The sequence below is a fragment of the Hemitrygon akajei genome, chromosome 20, assembly GCF_048418815.1.
Source record: "Hemitrygon akajei chromosome 20, sHemAka1.3, whole genome shotgun sequence".
Taxonomy (NCBI): domain Eukaryota; kingdom Metazoa; phylum Chordata; class Chondrichthyes; order Myliobatiformes; family Dasyatidae; genus Hemitrygon; species Hemitrygon akajei.
The window spans coordinates 68,696,209-68,717,677 of NC_133143.1; the positions used below are offsets into that span (position 1 = coordinate 68,696,209).

The 21,469-nt window shown below is 44.3% G+C and overlaps 1 long non-coding RNA gene across 1 annotated transcript in view; it reads left to right on the forward strand.

Moving 5' to 3' along the window:
- Positions 1–3,967: 3,967 nt before the first annotated feature.
- Positions 3,968–21,469, forward strand: part of LOC140713904 (uncharacterized) — a 29,523-nt gene continuing 12,021 nt past the window's right edge. Inside the window, exon 1 of the long non-coding RNA XR_012095773.1 lies at positions 3,968–4,073. This is a non-coding gene — a long non-coding RNA (uncharacterized lncRNA). The remainder of the gene's footprint in view (positions 4,074–21,469) is intronic.

A 21,469-nucleotide genomic window follows, 5' to 3' on the forward strand; every position in this document is an offset into this window, starting at 1 on the left:
GAAGAGGGAGATTGAAACTTCGAGGTAAATGTGGAAGGTGAGCACTGGCTGCCTGCCTTTTGATCGCTGGGGGATCGCTCTGCTACGGAGAGGGGAGACTGCCTTTTGATCGCTGGGGGATCGCTCTGCTACGGAGAGGGGAGACTGCCTTTTGATCGCTGGGGGATCGCTCTGCTACGGAGAGGGGAGACTGCCTTTTGATCGCTGGGGGATCGCTCTGCTACGGAGAGGGGAGACTGCCTTTTGATCACTGGTGGGATCACTTTGCTGTCGGAGAGGGGAGACTGCCTTTTGATTGTTGGGGGATCACTCTGCTACCGGAGAGGGGAGACTGCCTTTTGATCGCTGGTGGGGTCGCTCTGCTACAGAGAGGGGAGACTGCCTTTTGATCACTGGGGGATCACTATGCTACTGGAGAGGGGAGACTGCCTTTTGATCACTGGGGGATCACTCTGCTGTCGGAGAGGGGAGACTGCCTTTTGATCGCTGGGGGATCGCTCTGCTACGGAGAGGGGAGACTGCCTTTTGATCACTGGGGGATCACTCTGCTGTCGGAGAGGGGAGACTGCCTTTTGATCACTGGTGGGATCGCTCTGCTGTCGGAGAGGGGAGACTGCCTTTTGATCACTGGGGTATCACTCTGCTGTCGGAGAGGGGAGACTGCCTTTTGATCGCTGGGGGATCACTCTGCTACGGAGAGGGGAGACTGCCTTTTGATCACTGGTGGGATCGCTCTGCTACCGGAGAGGGGAGACTGCCTTTTGATCGCTGGGGGATCACTCTGCTACGGAGAGGGGAGACTGCCTTTTGATCACTGGGGGATCACTCTGCTGTCGGAGAGGGGAGACTGCCTTTTGATCGCTGGGGGATTGCTCTGCTACGGAGAGGGGAGACTGCCTTTTGATCACTGGTGGGATCACTCTGCTACCGGAGAGGGGAGACTGCCTTTTGATCACTGGGAGATCACTCTGCTATGGAGAGGGGAGACTGCCTTTTGATCACTGGTGGGATCACTCTGCTGTCGGAGAGGGGAGACTGCCTTTTGATCGCTGGTGGGATCACTCTGCTACGGAGAGGGGAGACTGCCTTTTGATCACTGGGGGATCACTCTGCTGTTGGAGAGGGGAGACTGCCTTTTGATCACTGGTGGGATCACTCTGCTGTCGGAGAGGGGAGACTGCCTTTTGATCGCTGGTGGGATCACTCTGCTACGGAGAGGGGAGACTGCCTTTTGATCACTGGGGGATCACTCTGCTGTTGGAGAGGGGAGACTGCCTTTTGATCGCTGGTGGGATCACTCTGCTACCGGTGATGGGAGACTGCCTTTTGATCGCTGGGGGATCGCTCTGCTATGGAGAGGGGAGACTGCCTTTTGATTGCTGGGGGTTCACTCTGCTGTTGGAGAGGGGAGACTGCCTTTTGATCGCTGGGGGATTGCTCTGCTACGGAGAGGGGAGACTGCCTTTTGATCACTGGTGGGATCACTCTGCTACCGGAGAGGGGAGACTGCCTTTTGATCACTGGGAGATCACTCTGCTACGGAGAGGGGAGACTGCCTTTTGATCACTGGTGGGATCACTCTGCTACCGGAGAGGGGAGACTGCCTTTTGATCACTGGGAGATCACTCTGCTACGGAGAGGGGAGACTGCCTTTTGATCGCTGGGAGATCGCTCTGCTACCGGAGAGGGGAGACTGCCTTTTGATCACTGGTGGGATCGCTCTGCTACAGAGAGGGGAGACTGCCTTTTGATCGCTGGGAGATCGCTCTGCTACGGAGAGTGGAGACTGCCTTTTGATCACCGGTGGGATCGCTCTGCTACAGAGAGGGGAGACTGCCTTTTGATCGCTGGGAGATCGCTCTGCTACGGAGAGTGGAGACTGCCTTTTGATCACCGGTGGGATCGCTCTGCTACGGAGAGGGGAGACTGCCTTTTGATCGCTGGGAGATCGCTCTGCTGCAGAGAGGGGAGACTGCCTTTTGATCACCGGTGGGATCGCTCTGCTACAGAGAGGGGAGACTGCCTTTTGATCGCTGGGAGATCGCTCTGCTACCGGAGAGGGGAGACTGCCTTTTGATCGCTGGGGGATTGCTCTTCTATGGAGAGGGGAGACTGCCTTTTGATCGCTGGGAGATCACTCTGCTGTAGGAGAGGGGAGACTGCCTTTTGATCACTGGTGGGATTGCTCTGCTGCCGGAGAGGGGAGACTGCCTTTTGATCGCTGGGAGATCACTCTGCTACGGAGAGGGGAGACTGCCTTTTGATCACTGGTGGGATCGCTCTGCTGCCGGAGAGGGGAGACTGCCTTTTGATCACTGGGAGATCACTCTGCTGTAGGAGAGGGGAGACTGCCTTTTGATCACTGGTGGGATTGCTCTGCTGCCGGAGAGGGGAGACTGCCTTTTGATCACTGGGAGATCACTCTGCTGTAGGAGAGGGGAGACTGCCTTTTGATCACTGGTGGGATTGCTCTGCTGCCGGAGAGGGGAGACTGCCTTTTGATCGCTGGGGGATCGCTCTGCTGCCGGAGAGGGGAGACTGCCTTTTGATCACTGGTGGGATCGCTCTGCTGCCGGAGAGGGGAGACTGCCTTTTGATCACTGGGAGATCACTCTGCTGTAGGAGAGGGGAGACTGCCTTTTGATCACTGGTGGGATTGCTCTGCTGCCGGAGAGGGGAGACTGCCTTTTGATCGCTGGGGGATCGCTCTGCTGCCGGAGAGGGGAGACTGCCTTTTGATCACTGGGAGATCACTCTGCTGTAGGAGAGGGGAGACTGCCTTTTGATCGCTGGGGGATCACTTTGCTACTGGAGAGGGAAAGTCCTGGAGAATGTTACCCAGGTTTTCTGTGATTTGGATATGGACTTCGACTGTAGATTTTTTTCAGTCTTTTAGTTTTATTATATTCTGTGTTTTTTGCCCAATCTTTCTCTTTTTTTTGTGCATGGGGAGGGGGATTTGGGGATTGATTTGCCTGTTTTGTTTTTTGTGTGAGGTGGAGGAATTTGGGGGTTGATGATCGTGCTGCTGTTCTTTTCTTGATTATCTGGAGAAGAAGAATTTCAGAATTGTATACTTCGATAATAAATGAAACTTTGATCATAAATTTAGTTTGAAATTTGAACTTCTTGCTATGCCAAGCTCCATCTCAGGGTCATTTTGATTGGCTGTATGATCAGAAAAGGAAGAAAATAAATTTTCTGGGCCTATATAATATCTTTGATTTCCTTGAGTCTCATGCCGTTCTTCCTGGCTCCCTGTTAATATTAGTTCTGATGTGGCTGGGTTACAAATCATGGAGTACTGTTGAGTTAATATGGGTAGAATTAAAATGGGTTTCTTTTTGTTCTAATTGTCGTCTTTCTTGCAAAAAAATGCATCTTATTTAAATGTATATTTTTGTTATGAATGTGGCTTATCTGATGCCTGTTGTGCTGACGTGGACTTGTGCAGATGACAATAACCTTGACTTTGACTTGTCTTGCAACATCACCATCCATTTTAAAAACTATCTTGATTTTTTTTACTTACACTGTGGAACTGAAGAGAATCACAACATTTGCAGGAAGAAAATATTTTTGTGGAGGAAGTTTTAATTTAGACAAGATGTTATGCCTTCACTTCATTCAGAACATTACTCCAGTAAATGTGAAGGTACATTAATGTTATCTTTTGTTACCCGTCAGTGTTATTGTAACCTGAAGTGGAGCTTTTTCCAGTCATGTTGGCATGTGAGCTCTGATAAGTAATGTAAGGACAGATATTGTCAATCGAGTTTATTGTCATCTGCTCAAGAACATGTGTGCACAGGTGTAATGAGAAGCTTACTTGTACTGGCTTGCTATCACAAAACAATAAATGTCACAAGATTTCAAAGTTCAAAGTAAATTTATTATCAAAGTATGTATATGTCTCTATATATAATCTTAAGATTCATTCCCTTACAGGTATTCACAGGAAAGTAAAGAAAAACAATAGAATTTATGAAAAACTGTACATAATAAAGACGGACAAATAGCCACTGTGTAAAAGAAAGCAAACTGCAAGTAATAAGAAAAAAAGTGGTTATAAGGTATGTGATAATGACCTGCTGAGTTCCGCCAGCATTTTGTCTGTTACAGTGGACAATAAGTCCTGGCTTTGCCACCAAGCTCTGGTGTTAGAAATTAAGAAATAAATTGCAACTGCATAACATTGGATTTAACTCTTCTGTCTCTACAAGAGGTTGGAGCTAAAGATGGCAGCAGAGGGCAACTCTTCCCGTCTCATCAGCAAAACCGTTACATTCTTCCTTTTCTAATGTCTCCACTTTCATTTCCAGGGTGGCTGGTCTCCAGCGGCACTCGAACTGCGTTTCTGCAGTTTCCCTGTGGTTGGAGCTCACCGACTGTTGTCTCCCCTCTCGCTGTGGAAGGAGTGGTTTCTGTTTCTCCCTTGTTAGTGAGAGAGAGGGCTGATGAATGTTGAAATGCTGGAGTGAGCGGTCAGTTTTTGATGTACTGTAGACCATGGTCTCTCTTTGGGGGCTTTGCTGTCACTGGCACGGTGAGTGGTGGGAATGCTGAAGCTTTCTGCTGGAATGAGTGGGGAGAGGGCTGATGCTTGTGCAGTGGAGGGGGCAAGGGGTTCGCATTTTTTCTGTCATTCATTCTTTGGGGTTTTTCTTCTGTTTCAAGGATGTCTGTGGAGCGTGAGAATTTCAGGTGGTGTACTGTACACATTCTTTGATATTGAATGGAACCATTGACCATTGAAAAATCTTTCTCATCAGTTTTACTTTTAATCAAATTTGATGCTCTCCTTGGTTTTTAAGGTGCTGAATTAACCAGCTGTCATTGCAATGTTCCCCCTGTGGATAACCCTATATCGATCAAAGAGAAATACCCAGAAGAGAGATACAGACAGTACTTTAGAGTGGCACAGTAGTATAGTGGTTAGTGTAATGCTATTACAACACCAGCAATTACCCATCAGGGTTCAATTCCCACCACTCTCTGTGAAGTGTTTTTTGTGTCCAATAGTAATTCTTGTTCTTGGTGTCCATTACTAATGCATGTTCTTGGTAACTGTCATCACAAATAAAAAAAAATAAAATAACTGAACTCAGAACACACACACACACTCTTACAACTCAAACGTTCTTTTTATTTTACTTCTGCACAAGGAGAACAGCATGGGACCCCTGTCACCTGCCAGGACGGAAAACTACCATTTTAGAACAGAATTGCGGCTTATCAGTTGCAGATATTGGCCATTTGGTAAAACGTACATATCTGAATTCAATATTTGCAAAGTCAATCACCGTTCACAATAGAGGTGTTAAAGACAATCAAAACTTCAAGCTGACAGCTGATGATGTTTTGAAGTTAGTTCAGCAATTGTCCTTTAGTTGTGGGTATAGTTCTCATCCTTCCATTATTCTTACCTTGTCATTCTCCAGCATGACCTGTTGTGTAAATGGACTCTATGTTTTAGGAAGAACTTTCTGGAAAAATCTTACTGCAGATGCTTCACTCGTCTGGCTTGAAGACACTGCCACAGTCGCTATCTCTTCTGTAGTAAGCAGAGGTGTCACTTAAAAGGACTCACTTGGCCACTGCTGCCCCAAGCTATCCTTGCTTGAATGTTGTCTCTAACCCTTGCCTTATTGCAACTTCCACAATTGGTGACCAAAACTAATGCATGATCTTGGCGTTAATGATCACTGACACATTTTTCTCCCGTTATGTTTTGTTATCTAGAATGGCAAAGAGTTGAACTGTTGAAGTTTAGTTCAAGAAGATGAGTAAATATGGGCATAAAATATAATACAGTTTCAATGTCAATGCAGATTTTCAACTCTTCCGACCATTACACAAAATGATGAAGGATATAGAGAGTCGTTACAAACAGGCTTTTTACACTAAGGTTGGGTGAGACTAGACCTAGAAGTCATGGGTTAAGGTTGAAAGGTGAAATGTCTAAGGGAAACATGAGGGGGAACTTATTCACTCAGAGGATTGTGAGAGTGTGGAATGGACTGCCAGTGCAAGTGGTGAAAGTGGATTAAATTTCAACATTTTAGAGAAGTTTGGATAGGTATATAGATGGCTTTGGTGCAGGTGCAGGTCTATGGACTAGGCGGAATCATAATTTGGCATGGATCAGAGGGTTTGAAGGCCCTGTTTCAGTGCTGTAGTATTTGATGACTCTGACTCAATAAACTCGTCTGGTGCATCTTCTTGTTTCTCGTTGATCTCCTTAGGGGAGCACAATTTGTTCAGCAATAGAGAAGGGAACCGATTTTAATTTGGAGCAGGATGAATGAGTGTTTTACATCAATTTATTCTCTACTTACTGGAAAGGCAAAATAATAGTTCAGCATGGACAAGACGGGCTGAAAGGACTGTTTCTATGCTGTAGTGCTCTACACTGGGCACAACGGTAGCATAGTGGTTAGTGTGACTCTATTAAATAAATTTCTTGATGTTTGTATTATAAAAAAACCCTGTGCTATTATTTGAATAGAACTGATTCTCTTGGTTCAAAGTTCAAAGTTCAGAGACTCAGCAACAAAAATTACGTGCTTGGGACCGTGCTGTATACAGATTGGCTGTTGTTACCGACACAACACCAGTGAATAACGTAGGGTTTGGTGATGTGCAAAGTGCCTTTGTTTTGACATTTACCGGTGAAAAGAGAATTATTTTTGTCATTTCTAAAAGAACTTCAAATTTTTATTTGACAGCAGTGTCACATCATATTTTAACAATGTAAGCTCTTATTCTTTTATCTTAAGACTGAATCTTTCAAGAATAACACTTCTATAATCAGTAAATCATCTTTTATGAAAGTATACTCTTGAAAGGGAATCTGTATCCGATCGGAAAACACCACAAAGTGCAATCAATACACAAATACATAAATCCCAGCATGGATTTACAATGTAAACGGCATTATAAAGAGTGGCTTGAAGTGTTTACAGTGCAATGGCCGTATATGACTGAGGTAGTAGACAGATGGGGGGGGGGGGTGCGGGGGAGGATCTAACTAGAACGGTTGATCAGATTAACTGCCTGGAGGAAAAACTTTTAAAATGGTGTGAAGTTTTTGTTTTAATAGTGCAGCAGCACTTTTCAGAAGGGAGCTTTGGGAAAAGGTAGTTTGCAGGGTGGGTAAATCCTTGCTGTAGTTTTAACAGAAATTCTTTCTGTCACTTGTTTTCATTGTCCCTTATTTTTTTTTATTGATTTTCTGTTTTTGACATTGAATGTTCTTTCTACATTTTCATTGTACTGTATGTATTTATTTGGAGAATAGGTCCTTCCGATGCTTTGAGCTACAGCGCCCAGCAGCCCACTGATTTAACCTTAGCCTAATCACAGGCCAATTTACAAAGACCTATTAATCTCCTATCTGGTACATTTTTGGAATGTGGGAGGAAACTGGAGCACCTGAAGAAACCGATGTGGTCATGGGAAAGACATGCAAACTTCTTACAGAAGTGTTGGAATTGACCTCTGAACTCTGCTGCCCTGAGCTGTAATAGCATTGCGTTAACCGTTACATTACCACGGCAACCTGATCTTGTCATCTGATTTGATTTTTTTGATCTTGTGCTGCGACTTCACAGTCCTTCAGCCTCCTGGGTGAAGGAGATGCACTATATAACCTGGCTCACTTTGGCTGCAATTGCCCTGTTTCTATCTGCAAATAGCCAATTAAAATCTGTTAAAAATTGAAGTACAAACGTAAGCAATGACAGATGGCATTACATGTTCTGCTGCAGTAAATGGAGAGCAGGTGTCTTGTCAAAATGTCAAAACTCAATGCTGGCACTTACTTTAGACCAGAGAGAGTTCTATGTTTTTCTCATGCAGAACAGAAGAGGATCCAGAAAATGTTGAATACAGCTCAGTCTGTCCGAGGCAAAACCCTCCCCACCACCAAGCACATCTATGAGGGGAGCTGCCACAGGAAAGCTGCATCCATTGTCAAGGACCACATCTGTCCAGGCCATGATCTCTTCTCACTATTACTATGAGGTACAGCAGCCTTGGGGCCCACACCACCAGGTTCAGGAGCAGTTATTACTGTTTGTCGCAGAGCAATGTGTGGTTAAGTGCCTTGCTCGAGGACACAACACATTGCCTCAGCTAAGGCTCGCACTAGCGACCTTCAGATCACTAGACAACTTGGCCACGCACCACATGTGTGGAGAGGGGAGACTTGCAGCATGGGCAACTGCCGGTCTTCCATACAACCCTGCCCAGGCCTCAGTCATCATCGAAAATCGATGGACGGCTGAAGAAAAAGAAGAGATTACTAGTCAACCATCAGGCTCTTGAACCAGCATGGATAACTTCACTCACCTCAACACTGATCTGACTCGACAACCTACAGAATCTACACCTTGAGTTCTCAGTATTATTTGCATAATTTGTTTTCTTTTGCACGTTGGTGATCGGCTGTCTTTATCGTTTTTCATAAATTCTATTGTATTTCTTTATTTTCTGGTAATTGCCTGCAAGAAGATGAATCTAAGCATTGTATCTAGTGCATTATATGTACTTTGATAATAAATTTACTTTGACTTTGATGTGGGAGGAAAGCAGTGCGCCCAGAGGAAGCAGACATGGTGACAGAGAGATGGTGTTTACTCTGCACAGGCATTGGCCTCGTACAAGGTCATAGTTGACTGGGATAAGGTTCATTATCACTGACCTACTGTATGTTGTGAAATTTGTTTTCCATCAGCAGTACAGTGCCATACATAAAAGTTACTGTAAATTATAAGAATATAATAAAGATAAGTAACCAGCTCAAAAAGAGATCAAAAGGTGAGGTAGTGTTCATGCACCATTCAGAAATCAGATGGCGCAGGAAAAGAAGCTGTTTCTAAATGCTGAGTGTGCGTCGTCAGGCCTTGTCCCTCCTCCCTATGGCAGTATGAGAAGAGGACGTGTCCTAGACAGTGAGAGTCCTACATGATGAATACAGCCTTCTAGAGGTATTGTCTCTTGAAGATGTCCTCAATGGTGGGGATTTTCTAGCCCTTTGGCACCATGCCAAAGTCCAATGATTCTTGAACGATCATTACTAATGTCTCCACCATCTCCACCTCTACCTCTTTCAGAATCTTAGGGTGCAGTTCATCTGGTCTGGGTGTCTTATACACCTTTAGGTCTTTCAGCTTTTTGAGCACCTTCTCCCTTGTAATAGTAACTGCACTCACTTCTCTTCCCTCACACACTACAACATCTGGCACACTGCTGGTGTCTTCCACAGTGAAGACCGATGCAAAATACTCATTTAGTTCATCTGCCATCTCCTTGTCCCCCATTATTATTTCTGAGGCCTCATTTTCTAGTGGTCCTATATCCGCTCTCATCTCGTTTTTATTTTTTATTACTCAAAATAGCTTTTTCTATCCACCTTGACATTGTCTGCTAGTTTGCTTTCATATTTTACCTTTTCCCTCCTAATGATTCTTTTAGTTGCTCTCTGTAGGTTTTTAAAAGCTTCCCAATCCTCTATCTTCCTGCTAAATTTTGCTTTGTTGTATGCCCTCTCTTTTGCCCTTACATTAGCTTTGACTTCCCTTGACAGCCACCGTTGTTCTATTTTGCCATTTTATTGCTTTGCTTTTAGAATGCATCTATTCTGCAGCATCCTCATTTCCCCCAGAAACTCAAACCTCTGCTGCTCTGCGGTCATCTCTACCAATTTACTTTGGCCAACGTCTTTCTCATACCACTGTAGTTTCCTTTACTCCACTGAAATACTGCTACATCAGACTTTATATTCTCACCATCAAATTTCATGTTGAACTCAATCAAATTGTGATCACTGCCTCCAAAGGGTTCCTTTTCCTTAAGCTCCCTAATTGCCTCCATTACATTACATAACACCCAATCCAGTATAGCTGAGCCCCTAGTCGGCTCAGCAACAAACTGTTCTAAAAGCCATCTTATAAGCGTTCAACAAATTCACTCTCTTGATTTTCCCAATCAACCCGCATATTAAAATCTCCCACAACTATCATAGCATTGCCCTCTGGCATGCCTTTTCTATTTCCCTTTGTAATCTGTATTCCACATCCCAGTTACTGTCATCAGGGTCCTTTTACTCTTGTTGAAGCTTGAGAACCCTAGACTTACACATTATGCTACAGAGAGAAGGATTAAGAGAAATTTGGATAGGTACATGGATGGTAAGGGTATGGAGGGCTATGGTCCCAGTGCAGGTTGATGGGCGTAGACATTTAAATGGTTCAAAACAGATTTGATGGGCCAAAGGGCCTGTTTCTATGCTATACTTTTCTATGACTCAGTGACTGTATATTGGACTTAGACCATAAGAACATAAGGCATAGGGAGCAGAATTAGGCCATTCAGCCCATTGAGTCCTCTCCACGAGTTATCCCCATACATCTGCCCTCTCACCATATCCTTTAATGCCCTGACCAATCAGGAATCTATCAACTTCTGCTTTAAATATACCCCTGGACTTGGCCTGCACAGAAGTCTGCGGCAGAACATTCCATTGATTTACCACTCTGGCTAAAGAAAATCCTTTCTAATTCTATTCCAAAAGATCGCTCCTCAGTTTTGTGGGTGTGCCCTCAAGCTCTGGATACCCCCCCCCCCCCAGAGGAAACATCCTCTCCACATCCACCCTATCTAGTCCTTTCAACATTCGGTAGGTTTCAATGAGATCCCAATACATTCTTCTAAATTCCAGTGAGTACAGGCCCAAAGCTGCCAAACACTCATCATATGTTAACCCCTTCTTTCCCGGGATTATCCTTGTGAACCTCCTCTGGACTCTCTCCAATGACACACATCCTTTCCAAAATATGGGGCCCAAAAATGTTCAAAATACTCCAAGTGTGGCCTGATTAGTGACTTGTGTTTAGTTGGTATCTTTATCATCCCTTTCACATACTGAAGCTAATAAAAATTTATTTGATATCTGGTTTCTATGAGAACGTAGAAATGTGGCAGCTGATTTGCAGACAGTACGCTCCCATTAACGGTAGCGTGCTAACATTATGCAAGCGGAAGCTCCAATGTGCAGGGCTGCAAGAGGCTGAAGAGCAGGGGTTCCCAGCCTGGGATCCACAGATCCCTTGCTTAATGATATTGGTCAATGGCATCAATAACCTTGGGAACAAACCCCTGCTGTAGATGTTCGTAGAATCAGCTAGCTTCACCACGGGTGTGACCCTCCCACTATCAAAGACACCCTCAAAAATCTGTGCATCAAGAAGGCAGCATCCATCATTAAGGACCTGCATCACCCAGGACATGCCCTCTTCTCATTTCTACCATCAAGGAGGAGGTACAGGAGCCTGAAGATACAAACTCAACATTTCAGGATCAGCTTCTTCCCCCCTGCTGTCAGATTTCTGGATGGTCCATGTATTCCTTCAGTTGCAATTGTAACCCCCAGGTTCGGTTGGCTGTGTTCGTCTAGGGAAAGACGCTCTCTGGCTCACCAAACTTATAAAATCTCGTTTGTGTGGATGCTGCATGATGTTTTCCCCGTTACAAATTGGTACCATGAAATAACAAGCAGTACATCATATGCAATTACATGATTTAGCTTTATATTTCTTAGTTTGACTGTAGGGTTAGTAAAGAAATCAAAAAGAAAAGGGCCCATTTTAATGAAACACTCGAATACTCACGTTAGAACTCACGACTTTCCCGTTGGTTTGTTCTCCGTCGATTTCCCCCAGACGTAGTTGACTCCCGACCCCATTCCACGTCCACTCAGTCCTGCAGTCTATGACCTCTCCGTTCTGGCATCTTCTCTCTCCATCTTCCACTACACAAAAACCCGTGAATACCTTCTGTCAGACCCACAAGAAAGAACAACACACCTCTCATTGGATGGCATACATTCCAAAGCCCCGTTATCTCTAGTCATAACCCAAACACTGCTGCTACAGAGAAACCATTGCATAGGAGTGAAACCTTACACAGCGTTACACAATATTTTTAATGTAATTTATGGTCATTCTTATGTTTTGTACAATACTGCTACTGCAGCAGCTAATTTCACATCACATAACTTGATTCTGGAACATGGAACGTTACAACACAGTAAAGACTCTTCAGCCTACCAGGTTATGCCAATCTAATACCTACTCTAAGATCAATCTGATATTTCAATTCCACATCACCCTCCATTCTTTTATCATCCATGTCCCTGTCTAATGTCCCTAATGTATCTGCCTCGACCAGTACCCCGGGCAACGTGTTCCACACACCCACCATTTACTTCTGACACCCCGTCTATACTTTCCTCCAATCACCTTAAAATTATGCCATTTCTGTGCTGGAGAAAGTCTCTGGCTGTCCACTCGATCAATGCCTCTTATCATCCTCTGTCGGGTGTCCTCTCATCCTCTTTCACTCCAAGAGAAAAGCTCTGGCTTGCCCAACCAATCTGATTCTAATTCTGATCTGTCTAGAAAATAATGTCAAACAAGGAATCAAATGTTACCAGGCTACCAGAAATAAACTTTGACCATTCTTCAAGATAGCAGAAAAGTTAGGGGCATTTAAGATAGACAGCTGCACTGTTGCTTCTAAGCTGCACATGTGCATGGCCATGCAGTAACTGAAATGCTCCTGAGCACATAGCCATTGCAGCCGTGCCGCTCTTCATTCTAAGTATTCAAAGCATGGATATTACATAAAAAAATTTCACGTGCTGCTCAGATTTCAGGCCATGCAAAAATTTCCTGCTCAAAGCAATGGTTGTCTGCCCAGCTGTGGAAAAAGATCAGAGGGAACTTTGCACACTGATGGAAAAGTGGAGGGCTATGTGGGAGGGAAGAGTTAGATTGAGCTTAGTGGAGGTTAAGAGGCTGGTACAATGTACTGAGCTGAGAACAGTAACAGAGAATGCTTGGTTTTGGACATAGTTTGCTTTCAGCAATTAGAATGAAAGTATAAAAAAAATAAGATCTGTCTTGGCTATGGTTTGGGTGCAGGTCGATGGGACTAGGCAGATTAATGGATTGGCACAGACTAGATGGGCTGAAGGGCCTGTTTCTGTGCTGTAGTGTTCCATGACTGTTTGAGATACTTCAAGTCAAAAGGCTTAGTATGCCATCTATTGCCTGAGAAACACTGGAACTGTTTCACTGGAGATGCCTCAGAAGGGCAATAGATTAAATGGAACTCTAACTCATGTCATTACTGATTTATGTATTGGAATGAAGGAAGGTGATGGGAATGTGACTGACATACCTCTTGACTTTCAGAAAACAGATAATAAGATCTCCCTTGAGAGCTGTGCTTGACTAATGTGAACATTCATAGGATCAGAAAGGAAATTAGATTGTTTTTTAAATGACTAGAGAACAAGAGGTATTACCACATGGTTATTCTGAAATGAGCAGAAGTCAGTTCATCACATTTCCCATTGACCCCAAGGAGTTTTCCACAATTACTGTTTAAAGATGTTAGCTAACTTAATAAACGAGCATTTCAGTGGACAAAAACATTCAATACAAAACATTGACAGCCTTACTCAGAATAAAGCACTCAGTTCTTGTTATTGTACTTATGACAAGATATATGGGCTTGACAATAACTGGAATATTTCTGGGCTTAGTACTGGTGGAACTGGAGAAGAGATTCAGGGGGGTTATAAAGCTGAGGCAGGCAGTGTTGAGGATGTGCGGAAGGAATACAGTGTAGAGAAGTGTATGGCCATGCACTTGCTGGAAGGAATAAAGGCGGAGACTATTTTTTAAGCACAGGGAAAATTCAAAAATCGGAGGTGCAAAGGAATTTGGGAGTCCTTGTGTAGGATTCCCTAAAGATTAATTTGCAGGTTGAGTCAGCGGTAAGGAAGGCAAATGTGGTGTCAGCATTTATTTTGAGAGGATTAGAATAAAAAAACAAGGATGTAATACTGAAGCTTTATAATACATTGGTCAGACTGCACTTGGAGTACTGTGAACAGTTTTGGGGCCCATATCTAAGAAAAGAAGTGCTAGTATTAGAGAGGGTCCAGAGGAGGGTTAGAGAATGATTCCAGGATTGAAAAGGTTATTGCATGAGAAAAGTTTGATGGCCCTGGGCCTGTGCTTGCTGGAGTTGAGTGTGCATCTTCAGGTTCCAGTACCTCCTCCAGTCATGGGAAGAGGACATGTCTTGATGGTGATGGTCCTACAGGATGGATGCTGCCTTACTGAGAGATTGCCTTCTGAAGATATCTTTGATGCTGGGGAGGCTAGTGTCCGTGATGGAGCTGGCTGAGTTTACAACCCTCTGCAGCTTTTTCCGACCCTGTGCAGTGGCCCCTCCGTACCAGATGGTGATGCAGCTATTCAGAATGCTCTCTACATTACAACTAGCAATTTGTGACAGTCCAGATCTCCTCAAACTCCAAATGGAATATAGCCCCTGGTGCGCCTTCTTCATGATTACATCAATATGTTTGGTCCAGGATAGATCCTATGAGATGGTTACACCCAGGAACTTGAAAAGCAGGGGACTTCCATCAAAGTGCTTCCAATAATTATCCCTGATACTGATATTCCAGTCATGATCACACTGCTGTTTGTGGGAGTTTGCAGGCTGTAAAATGAATGTGAATCCACTTACATCACAACAGTGAATACACCTCATAAATACTTCATTGACTATTAAGTGCTTTGGGATTTTTGAGGTGTAAAAGGTCTTGTATCGTTGTGCAGTGGGTTTTTAATGACATATCCAAAAGGCAATGCCTCAAAGAATCAGTCAGGATGTAAGCACTCACACCACTCAGGACATCTCCCTTCAACTAAATTAATATAAACAGTAATTTACAGTGTTTTATTATTAAGTAATGCACTGCACTGCTGCTGCAAAGCAACAAAATTCAGGACATATCCCGGGGATATTAAACAAGATTCTGATTCATATTAAATATATTTTCCATGTTCTAATGAATGATTTACTTCATTTCAAATTTCTTAAATTATTGAACTTCAATGGACATTCCTTTTATTGTTAATTGGCATCACTGTGATTTAGTGTGCACACTCTTACCCAGAAAATTGAAGTATTTGACACATTTCTCTGCTGTGTGTAATGAGAAATTAGTCCCTGGGTACAGATGTACACTGTAATATATATCTTCTTTATGTCTATTTGCTCCTTCTCTTTCCGTTGTGATCCGTTAACATTGTGATCTCTATATATACTTATATATTGTGATCTCCAATATAAATAACCAAATATAATTTTTTCTCTCATCCATGTGCCCACCTAATAGTCTCTTAAATGCTCCTAATGTATCTGTCTGTCTACTCGATTGATAACTCTTATCATCTCGTACACCTCTATCAAGTCACCTCTCACCCTCCTTTGCTCCAAAGAGAAAAGCCGTAGCTCTCTCCACCCATCCTCATAAGACATGCTCTGTAATCCAGGCAGCATCCTGGTGAATCTCCTCTGCACCCTCTCTAATCCAGGCAGCATCCTGGTGAATCTCCCCTGCACCCTCTCTAATCCAGACAGCATCCTGGTGAATTTCCTCTGCACCCTCTCTAATCCAGGCAGCATCCTGGTGAATCTCCCCTGCACCCTCTCTAATCCAGACAGCATCCTGGTGAATCTCCTCTGCACCCTCTCTAACCCAGGCAGCATCCTGGTGAATCTCCCCTGCACCCTCTCTAATCCAGACAGCATCCTGGTGAATCTCCTCTGCACCCTCTCTAACCCAGGCAGCATCCTGGTGAATCTCCCCTGCACCCTCTCTAATCCAGGCAGCATCCTGGTGAATCTCCTCTGCACCCTCTCTAATCCAGGCAGCATCCTGGTAAATCTCCCCTGCCCCTCTCTAATCCAGGCAGCATCCTGGTGAATCTCCTCTGCACCCTCTCTAATCCAGGCAGCATCCTGGTGAATCTCCCCTGCACCCTCTCTAATCCAGACAGCATCCTGGTGAATCTCCTCTGCACCCTCTCTAATCCAGGCAGCATCCTGGTGAATCTCCCCTGCACCCTCTCTAATCCAGACAGCATCCTGGTGAATCTCCTCTGCACCCTCTCTAACCCAGGCAGCATCCTGGTGAATCTCCCCTGCACCCTCTCTAATCCAGACAGCATCCTGGTGAATCTCCTCTGCACCCTCTCTAACCCAGGCAGCATCCTGGTGAATCTCCCCTGCACCCTCTCTAATCCAGGCAGCATCCTGGTGAATCTCCTCTGCACCCTCTCTAATCCAGGCAGCATCCTGGTAAATCTCCCCTGCCCCTCTCTAATCCAGGCAGCATCCTGGTAAATCTCCCCTGCCCCTCTCTAACCCAGGCAGCATCCTGGTAAATCTCCTCTGCACCCTCTCTAAAGCTTCCACATCCTCCCTATAATGAGGAGACCAGAACTGACACAATATTCCAAGTGTGGTTTAACTGGAGTTTTATAGAGCATCAATATTATCTCACAGGATATTATGAGGCAACCAGAACTGAGCACAATAGGTGATCAAACCAGAGTTTTATAGAGCTGCAACACTACCTTGTGGCTCTTGACTAATGAAGGCCAACACACCATACACCTTCCTAACCACCCTATCAACTCCTGTGACAACTTTGAAGGATCTATGGATGTGATCTCTCAGTTCCTCTACACTGCTAAGAACCCTGCCATTAACCTTGTACTCTGCCTTCAGATTCGATCTTCCAGATTGAATCATCTTAACATTGGGGGCATTTAAGAAATTCTTAGATAGGCACAGGGATGATAGAAAAATAGTGGGCTAAATGGGAAGGAAAGGTTAGATTGATCTCGCAGTAGGTCGGCACAACATTGAAGAGTCGGTACTGTGCTCTAATGTTCTCTGTCTTCTCCCTGCTTGACAAAGTCAACATTCCTAGAGTCTTCACAGCACTGCATATTGACTCCAAGTATCGTTTCACCAAGGCCCTGTATAGATGCAGTAAGACATCTACAGCCTAAGTAACTCACAGAGGAACTCACTGGCCATCTCAGACTTTTTTTCACTGATTGAACGTAGAGGGAGAGGTGAGGATGGCCCAGAAATTCTATTCCCCACACATTATCAGATTATTTCAAAACTCATCTTTGCCATGCATAACAGGGAGAGTACAGTTGGATATATCTGGCATTGAACAGAAGGAGTTAAGATGTGGAAGTCAGCAAACAAAAACAAGTGAGCTGTAACGGAAGCACAAGAACAAGAAATGACACTTGTCCTGCCAGTTGGTGGTAAGTCATCGAACATACCTGGTGTTCCTGGTGTAGCCTCCTCTACACTGGTGAGGCCTGGTGTGAGTTGGAGGACCGCTTCATCGATCACTTCCGCTCCATATACCAGGAGAGGTGGAGTCTGCGGTGGCCGCCTATTTCAATTCGACCTTCCCATTCCCATTCTGACATGTTGGTGTATGGTCTCTTCGGTTCGTTGAAACCTAGCAAGCATTGAAATGCAAGGTAGAGTGCAAGTGGAGAGGATGTTACCAATAGTCAGAGAGCCTAGGACCAGAGGGCACAGCCTCAGAATACAAGGACATCCCTTTAGAACAGAGATGAGGAGGAATTTATTTAACCAGAGAGCAGTGAATCTGTAGAATTCATTGCTACAGATGGCTGTGAAGACCAAATTATTGGGAGGTTGATAGGTTCTTGATTATTTAGGACATTAGAAGTTACAGAGAGAAGGCAGGAGAATGGGGTTGAGAGGGATAATAAATCAGCCGTGATGGAATGGTGGTGAAATCGATGGGCCGAGTGGCCTGATTCTGCTCCTATATTTTATGGTCTGTCTGGATGCATCACAGCTTGGTGTAGTAACTGCTCTGCCCATGACTACAAGAAATTGCAGAGAGTTGTGGACACAGCTCAGCACATCACAGGAACCAGCCTCCCCTCCGTGTGCTCTGTCTACACCTCACTGCCTTGGTAAATCAGCCAGCATAATCAAAGACCCCACCCACCACGGACATTCACCCCTGATATTTCTCAGAAGATGCAAACGTGTACCACCAGACACAAGGACAGTTTCTATCTTGCTGTTATTATATTATTAAATGGACGTCCTGTACAGTAAAATGGCCTTGCAATCAATGGCCTTAAAACTTCATTATTTACCTGCACTTCACTCTTTCAGTAGCTTTTACAATTTATTCTGTTTTGTTTTTGTTTTACCTTGGTCTCCCTCAATGCGCTGTGTAGTGAATTGATCTGTATGAACGGTATACCGCAAGACAGGCTTTTCACTGTAAATGACCATAATCAATCAATACCAAAGTACACCACCAGATGGCACTGATATACCTGAGGCCACGTCTCGGGCATCCAAACCAAAGGAAGTCATGGGCTCCTGCACAATCCATTATTCCTTTTTCTCTGCGATACTTTTGTCAATTGTTATGCCTTTACATGGTTTTGCTGACACAAAATATTACATTTCATGATATAGACACAAGAGATTCTGCAGATGCTGGAAATCCAGAGCGACACACTCAAAATGCTGGAGGAACTCAGCAGGTCAGGCAGCATCCATGGAAATGAATAGCCAGTCAGTGTTTCAGGCCAAGACCCTTCTTTAGGACTGGAAAAGAAGGGAGAAGATGCCAGAGTAAGATGGTGGGGGAGGGAAGGAGGACAAGCTAGGTGAAGGCAGGTGGGCGGGAATGAAGTAAGAAGCTGGGAAGTGATGGGTGGAAAAGATAAAGAGCTGGAGAAGAAGGAATCTGATGGGGGATGAGAGTGGACCATGGGAGAAAAGGAATGTGGAAGGGCACCAGAGGGAGGTGATAGGCAGGTGAAGAGAAGAGGTATTGTAAGTGGGAACCAAAGTGGGGATTTCATCATCAGAGACTGCCACCGCCCGGACCACGCTCTCTTCTCGCTGCTGCCTTCAGCAAGAAGGTATGAGAGCCTCAGGACCCACACAACCAGGTTCAGGAACAGTTATTACCCCTCAACCATCAGGCTCTTGAACCAAAGGGGATAACTGCCCTCAGCTTCACTTCCCAATTACTGAACTGTTCACACAACCTATGGACTCACTTCCAAGCACTCTATCACATGTTCTCGATATTTATTGTTTATCTATTCATTATAATTATTTCTAACTTTCTGTACTTGCACAGTTTGTTGTCTTTTGCACACTGGTCAAATGACCAAGTTTGTGTGGTCGTTAATTGAGTTATTATTCTATTATGGATTTACTGAGAATGCCTTGAGAAAAAGAATCTCAGGTTGTATGTGGTGACATATTTTGTATGTACTTTGATGATAAATTTACTTTGAAGAGGGAAGGGGGAGTGGGAGGGGGAAAATTACAGAAAATTGGAGAAATTGGTTCATGCATCTGATTCAAAATTAAGTTATGCTGGTCACATTACAGTTATAAACTAGAAAAATACTGAAAAATTCTGAAATATATGCATTGAAAGTGTGATGTAGGTTTTAAAATGCATTGAAAATCCTGTGTCAGGCTCTATCTGTGGCGTAATCCATTATAAAAATGTTTGTGACCATCACTCATACCAGTAGGTGGCTGCAGGGCTGGTTTTATCAATGTTAATTTGCCAGCTGAAGGTGGAAGTGCAATGCGGGGCGAGACGGGGGCTTGAGAAATGTCATCACAGTCCAGCAATACGAAAGTGATGGAGAGTGGCAAAAATAATCAGAGAAAAACTCATCTGATAGTGTAAAAAAGCAATAAAACTTACGCAGTCCCGATTTACTCAGATTTAACCTCAGTCCTGAAAGGTTATAAATCTGAATGAATGAAGACCTGGCTGAGGGAAGCAGGAATGGCCGTGCCTCTGGCACTGAGTGTTGCCCTGTGGGTGGCAGCAGTAACAGGGGACTCTATCGTCAGGGGGACAGACAGGTGATTCTGTGGACACGAAAAAGAAACACGGATGGTAGTTTGCCTCCCAGGTGCTAGGGCCTGCAATGTTTCTGAACACGTCAACAATATCCTGAAGAGGGAGGGTGAGCAGCCAGAAGTCATGGTACACATTGGTATCAACGACACATGTAGAAAAAGGGAGGGGGTCCTGAAAACAGAATACAGGAAGGAAGCTGGGAAGCAGGACCTCCAGGGTAGTAATCTCGGGATTGCTGCCTGTGCCCCGTGACAGTGAGGATAGGAATAGAATATGGTGGCAGATAAATGTGTGGCTGAAAGACTGGAGAATGGGGCAGAGATTTAGATTCCTTGGTCATTGGTCTTTCCCTGGGGCAGGAGGGATGGGTTGCACATGAATCTGAAGGGGAACAATAACCTTGCAAACAAATTTACTGGAGCTGTTGGGAGTGGTTTAATCTAATATGCAAGAGGGATGGGAACTAGTATGATAGAGCTGAGGTTAAGCCAGCAGGTTTACAAGTAGATGATGGATGAAAGATGAACGTAAGGAAGGACAAGACAATGGTGGGTACAAAGGCAGTAGAGTAAAGAGTTAAATTGTACCGCAGAGGCAAAAATCAACAGGGTGAAGAATGCAGGACTGAAGGTGCTGTACTTAAATGCACGTAGCATTCGGAATAAGGTGGATGAACTTGTGGTGCAATTAGAGATTGGTTGGTATGATATTGTGAGCATCACTGGGTCATGGCTGAAAGAAGGCCATAGTTGGGGGCATAATATCAAAGGATATAAGGTGTATTGAAAGGACAGGCAGGAAAGCATAGGCAGTGGTCTGGCTCTGTTGGTAAGAGATGGAATTACAACTTTAGAAAGTGGTGACATAGGGTCAGAGAATGTTGAATCTTTGTGGGTAGAGTTAAGAAACTGCAAGGGTAAAAATCCATTATGGGAATCATATATAGGCATCCAAATAGTAGGCAAGATGTGGGGTTGAGATTGCAAAAGGAGCTGGAAAGGGTATGTAGTAAGTGTAATGACACAATTATAATGGGAGACTTCAATATGCAAGGAGATTGGGCAAATCAGGTTGGTGTCCGATTGCAAGAAAGGGAATTCGTTGAATTTCTACAAAATTGGTTTTTAGAGCAGCTTGTGCTCGAGCTTATTTGGGGAAAGGCTGTCTTAGATTGAGTGTTGTTTAATAATCTAGATCTTATTAGGGAGCTCAAACTGAAGGAACCCTTAGGAGGCAGTGATTATAATATGATTGAATTTATACTGCAGTTTGAGAGGGAGAAGCATAATTCACATGTGTTTGTATCACAACGGAATAAAGGGAATTACAGAGGCATGAGAGAGGAGCTTGCCCAGGTGGATTGGAGGAGGATACTGGTGGGGATGACGGCAGAGCAGAGATGGCTGAAGTTTCTGGGAATAGTTCACAAGGCACAGGATAGATATGTCCCACAGAGGAAGAAGTTCTCAAATGGCAGGGGTAGGCAACCGTGGCTGACTGGGGAAGTTAAGGAATACAAAATAAGTCAAGGAAAGGGCATATAAGGTAACAAAAGTGAGTGGGAAGTTGGAAGACTGGGAGGTATTTAAAATCCAACAAAAGGCGACTAAAAAA